The sequence below is a fragment of the Cydia strobilella genome, chromosome 6, assembly GCF_947568885.1.
Source record: "Cydia strobilella chromosome 6, ilCydStro3.1, whole genome shotgun sequence".
NCBI lineage: Eukaryota > Metazoa > Arthropoda > Insecta > Lepidoptera > Tortricidae > Cydia > Cydia strobilella.
Window position 1 is genome coordinate 21,658,418 of NC_086046.1, and position 6,927 is coordinate 21,665,344.

A 6,927-nucleotide genomic window follows, 5' to 3' on the forward strand; every position below is an offset into this window, starting at 1 on the left:
ACGCAAGTGCGTTGTCGACCTTTAAGATGCGAGTACGCTCTTTTCTTGAAAGTTTAATGGTCGTATCGGCCCGGAAATATCCCAACTCGACTTGGCGGGGGCACTGCTGTACACCCAGATTTGGGAATCGCATTCGCCATAGGAAATTTTGCGAAGATTATATTTGAATTTGGTTATAATTTTAATTTTGTTTAGTTCTATTTTATCTTTTCTTTTTACTCCAATTACACCTCTATTAACTGGTAAACTAATTTTGTTAATTTATTTTTAAGTTAGTGCCCATGTTTGGCATCAGTATATTAAACACGCCTGCAGGATGCATGTGTTAAAGATTTTTTTCCCTAATTGGCATGTCTTGGTTTGTCATTTTTGCTAAGTGACCAAAACCTTTTCCAAGTGTTGGCACTTGGCAAATAAATGCCCTTGCCAAGAATCGAATCCGGGACATCTTATTTCGTAGCAATACCGACTACGCTAGGAGGCCGTCAACCCTAGTCTCTGTACAATGACTGAGTAAATTGAAATCAAATTGATATCACATTCGCCGTTTCTGAATTGACTCGCTGTCCGCGCGGCTCATCCTTTTGCAAAACCTGATTAGGGTTTTTGGCTGCTCGATAACTTTTTAATTCCCATTTTACAAATTTGAACCTTAACACGCAACATTTAGTGTACCATTTTAGTTGAAAGGGAAGGACAATTGAAATAACCGGTATGTTTTACGAGACTTGCTGGTGCCAGACATTATAAATTTTCTTGAAGGTAATCTTGTTCAGTTTGGGTTTTTAATTCAGCTTCTTTCCACCATCGCTCTTCGCGACAGGTAAAAAGGCTAGTAAACGATGATTTGAGTTTACATACCATCAGAGAGGTATTACAACATAATATGATAACAATGTTGTGAGAAAGTGCACAGATAAGAGAATTGTCATAATTCCATCACCCGTATGCGAGGCGTGATGCCATTGCCATTTCCGACTGTTAACGGTTTTTCCGAGACGCAGTTTTCAACTACTTTGTATCACATATTTACAATGTAAGCTAACTAAGTGGCATGGTGGAACCGGACCAAGCTACATGGCATTTGAAGTGTGGCAAATGTCCAATTTGATAAACTAAATATTACTAAACAAATATAGTTAAAATTAATTAATAAACAACTAACTTATAAAACTTAAAAAAACTAAAACTAAAAATAAATAAAACTAATCTTAAAATAAATAACTAAAAACTATTCCCCTGCGGCACGCGGCATGGTGCCGTAGATGCTGGCAGCATTTCCTCGCTATATCGCAATGCTTACTCTTTGTGCGAGGAAGCTGCCAGCTCTACGATCACCGGTGACGTCTATTTTTTTTTAGCCAATTGCTTAAATAATGAAGATGCATTCGGACCCCACGGGCCAAGGGTCTCGACCCCAAAAGGTACGAAATCATATTCGGGGCCGAGACCCCTATATTTTGTCTTTTTTAATTTCTCAGCCGCCTCTGCCGCCGCGCCAGCTTTTGCAGTAGTGCCGTAGTGGAGATGAGACGGGGCTAGGGTGTCTACACATGTCCAATTTATATAAACATATTAATAATGAAACCCTCATTTTGTTCTATTCAAATCCGTGCATAGTTAGCTTATGTAACTACAACTCCATTGCCTCAAAAAGTCAAGCAAAATCAAACAAATCCGCATCCTTTCCATAAAGCCATTCAAGACCTGTAAATTTTCGTTTCAGGTAAAGCTAAGAAACCTGAATTTTCGATGATCAAGTGCATAATACTAGGAAAATTTCCAATTTCTTATATTATTTTGAACATGTATTGAATGATTGTTAAAAAACTCCTTGAAATTGTTAGGTGATAGGACACACACACACACACATTTAAGTAATTATCTTAGCAGTATAATAAATAGTTGTAATAGACAAATAGTAAACTTATATAATACAGATGAATATACTATAGTTGATAATGTCATATTTCTATCATCCTTGCTAAACTTTAAAATTGTATAAGTAACAGCGATCTGACCATCTGTAAGTATCTGTTTTTAACTTGTGTTCGCAACCAACCTTTGCTGCATTGCTAGAATTGGCGGTGGTTTATTCACTGATCCCTATAAGACAGGTTTACCTAGTTTAGGGCTCAGGACACTATTCCTAGGCTGTCTAACAATAGAATAGAATACTCCTAAAAATTTAATTCTACTTTGTAATAAGCTGCAATTTGGATACGCAAATAAATCATTTTTCATTTTCATTTTTTTCATTGTTGATTGCAACTTTATTTTGACTGTGATAGGTACGACGTAACGTAACTTTTTGAGTTACGAGACATGCATTTTTTTATGTGTTCATTATGTTTCTGATGGGATAAACCTATGTATCTAGAGTTGCAAGCATCTATAGCGATGTGCGTTTACCATCTGGGGGCCTAGACAAGATGACAAATGTATATCCACAAACGCCGATCGAGAATCGGGATGACAGATGCAACGATTCCATACATAATTTTATTTTCGATTGGCGGTTTCTATAAGTATAAGAAGTTTTTAATACCGCCATCAGAATGGAGTTTGGTGTCGATAAGTGTGCGGTTATGCATGTACAGCGGGGGAAGGTTGTAAATTCAAATTTACAACTTTCTGAGACAACGTCTTTCAGATATATCTCTGAATCAGAAACCTATAAATACCTTAGTATGTCATAGTCGTTATGTATTGAGGATGAGGGTATTAGACGGACGGTGAAGGAGCGCTTTTTCAGTCGGCTCTCAAAAGTCCTTAACAGTCTTTTGTCAGGAGGTAACAACGCCTGGGTAATGCCTCTCACATACTCCTTTGGCATACTAAGGTGGACTCAGACCGAGCTGGACGCCCTTGATCGGAGGGTCCGACTACTGCTCACCACACACCGTATGTTACCGTGTATGGGGTGTATCCCACGCTCGTCAGTTACGGGATTGTATATCCCACGGCCCACGGAAGTGTAGAGGCCCAGGCTTCCTAAACGCCAAAGATCTCCAAAACCGCAAGGTGCGCAATCTCAAGAATTACTTCCTTAACAACGAGTGTGTGATACATTGTTATGTGGTGGCAGTAGACAGGAACCTCACGCCGCTCTCCTAGGCAAACGAGAACTGGCACAAACCTGTGGTACTAAGTACTGCGGATCGCAAGGCGGCATGGGGGAGCACGGGCGATTCTACAAGGCCCTCACGGGACCCGACGTGGACCTGCTCGCGTCTGTGAACTGGTTACGATTCGGGGACCTCTTCGGAGAATCACATCGCCTCATATACGGGCAGTGTATCAACGATTGTCACGTGGCTAGGTCCCTAGATGCGCCATACGTTTATATACAAAAACCTTGTGGAATAGAAAATACACCAATATAAGAGCTTCAGTTAAATACATGATTTACTTTATTAAATTTTTTGTTTTTGTTACACCTAATTGTATATTCATTGTTAAGATATTAATTTTAAGTTTTATCTCGATTTATATTTTAACTGTATTGTAATTATAAGTTTTTGACATGTAAATTGGTTTTATGAATAAAATGATTATGATTATGATTATGATTACAACGAAAAATAACTTGCAAATTCTAATCAAAGTAGTAACCCGTTTATATTTATAGTACCTCATATACTCATCTATGGTTTTAATTGCTCCCGAGTGTACCTACTGGCGAGCAAGCGGACACCTCTAACTGTACCAGCAATGCTAATGGTGCCTCACTTTGGCGGGAACAAAAACCATGTAACTGTAAGCGATAGGGCGATAAATTAATTAATTTCACCTTAATTCTAGAAAGCGGATAAAAGATGCCGACACCTCGTGGACTAGTGATGGTCATGAGCCTGGTGGACATTATAAGACTAGAGTTTTAAGGCTAAACCAGTGGTGGGCAAAATAAGGCCCGCGAAAGGATTTTATCCGGCCTGCCGCCGCGCCGGTCCTAATACGAAATATTTAGTATACGGCCTGCGAAATAATAAATTTGAGTTTATGCTGCAATTCTGGCCCTATATACTACTATAAATTTGTTTAAAATTTTTGGTCCCCATTAAGAAAGTTTACCCAGTACTGATTTAAACTATTTTTATCAAGCAAATACGTCGGCAAGCGATACTACAAATTTTTAAAACTTCACCGCTTCGGGCAAGGTGCTTGTCGCAAGTCGCAAGTTTCCTTTGGAGCAACTATCGCTCATAATAAACTGAGCTAGTTAAACTTTCCAGAAGCGTGCACATCTTTTCATTCCTTCGTTTTGTTTGCAAGCTTCGAATCTTGCTCGAAGCGGTGAATTTTTCCATTTAAACACACATACAGAGAGAGACACTCGATCTCAAGACATTCGACATTCTTGAATCTGTCAGTCACGATTCAGACTCGACTCACGGATTCAATCGGGTTTTTAAAATCACATTTTACAAAAATGTCACTTCTGTGGACAATCAATTAAAGTTAACGGCTCTAAATGACATGACTGAAACTGAAAAAGCCCCGCCTGTAAGGGTGCAGCATTAAAATTAGCTTTAGATGCCGTTAGTTGAGCTTACTATTTACATTTTAATGTGTATGAACAAATCGCGTCTCGTAATACTAAATTGACCCTCACAAGACTTGTACATCACTACGTGGGACTCATTAGACAATAGTTTTTGTTTTAATTACAGGACGCCGTTACATTCCGGCCGAGGGGCCGAGCTCCACTATGCTCTAAGAGCGTTAATTAAATAAACATTGACTTCATTTCATTAAACGGCAATGTATAAGGAAGACTGCAGTTTTTCTGGTCACTGGAATACCTTCTAAGTTAAGTTTTAAAAAGGATTTTGGTAAAATTTCCCTATAGCGCAAGCAGAGTACTTTGACCGTGCAACTTTGAAACTGAAACCTAGTCTAAGCCAAGACGTTTTGGTTGAAAATCTGTCATTTTTTTAAACAAATTTTCAAGATATCTATTGATCTAACTCTAGCTGATCCCATTTAAGCTTGTCATGATAAGTCGTACCTACTAACGCCTTTGATTGGCGAATATTTCAGCGATATTAAAAAAATAATATTACTGTGATTATTTTATATGATACTAGCTTTTGCCTGCGACTTCGTCTGCGTGGAATTAGTAATTTGGGTACCTTAATTCTTAAACAAATCTGCTTTTTAATCCACCCTTTTTTCACCCCCAAATTGGTCCACAATATACATTTCCACCCCATTTTTTACACCCTTAAGAGATGATTTCGGGGATAAAAGTTATTCTATATCCTTTCCCACAGCTCAAACTATCCCCATACCAAGTTTCATCTAAATCGGTTCAGCTGTTATTGATTCTCCATACAAATTTCCACCCCCCTTTTCACCCCCTTGAGGGGTGAGTTCTGGGATAAAAAGTATCCTATGTCCTTCCCCGGGACTCAAAATATCTGTATTCCAAATTTCAACTAAATCGGTTCAGCGGTTTAAGCGTGAAGAGGTAACACACAGACAGACAGTCAGACAGACAGTCAACTAAATCGGTTCAGCGGTTTAAGCGTGAAGAGGTAACACACAGACAGACAGTCAGACAGACAGACTTTCGCATTTATAATATTAGTATGGATACAAGGCAAAGGAGCAGATGAATTGTCTGATCGTAATGGACACCTGCAAAACCAGAGGAGTTGTATGTGTCCATGGCTTTAAGATTGCATGTCATATCGGTTCGGAATTACCACGGGCTATATACCTACAGTTAATTTCACAGTTTAGCTATGCGAGGCAAGAAATTTCTGAAAAAACAAACAATTGAGGACTGACAACCATTTAAGTTGAAAAGATAGAAATGTTGTCGTGTAGAGTGAAGGCGGCATAAAGCGGCAGGGATTTTAAACAATTCCCCGTAGCACTTGATCGTCTTCAGATTTTCAAAATCAATGGAAACTAATGAAATAACCATCTCATCCACAGATTAATGCTCTGCCGATTTTCCGGGAAGGACTAGTGCGAATATCGCACTCTAATTACTCGGGTGATTAGCTGTAATGGGCCGTTTGTCCGCCCGCCGCCGCACGCGTAGCCCTTCAGACGCAGTGTTTTGGCCTTAACCATTGCGAGGCTCCTAACGGAGGTCTTTGCCTTGAGTTCCTTGTCTTTTGTACCTATAAGAAAATCTGCTTGGCTTGTTGGGCAAAGTCCCGAGCGATTACCCTGCTCGTCTCGCCACTGAGTCTTGCCTACTCCCCCTAAAGCCACCACTGATATTCCTTTGCTTAACAACGTTATTTTGTGGAGGCCATCACGAGGTCTAAGTACCGAAAGTACTGATACCAAGAACTGGTTTCAGCGTGAAGAGGTAACACAGCAGACAGACAAAGTTATTTTCGCATTTATTATAATACAATTGATACGGATTTCTCATAAAGTCGCATTACTGCTGTAATATTAAGCTGCGCATCCGACGTGTGTGTTGCTACGAGTATGTCATTTTATCGCAGTTCCGTACCGTTGGGAGCAACAAAGTAGTAGGTAACCGTTTTTGTCCGCGGTCAATACGCAGCGTTTTGACGTACTGGTTTATTCCCACGTGTTACCAACTGTTTTTATAAGAAAGTAGTAGCTCAAAAAGGCTTCTGTACCTACATAGAAAATACCCATGACTCAGGAACAAATATCTGTGCTCATCACAAATAAATGCCCTCACCGGGATTCGAATCCAGCAGGACCACCGGCTTCATAAGCAGAGTTTCTACCGACTATTTTGGCTAGACCGGTCGTCTAAATTTGTTACGAGGTTAGGGATATTTTCCGATCTGTTTAGTAATAAATACCAGCAAATAAATGTCCTGAGGGTTTGTGCTTTTGAGGTGAGCAAAAATTTTAGGTAAGTAGGTACTGAAATGAATGAACTGACCAATTAATTATTTAAATAACCAAGCAATTGCCATTTGC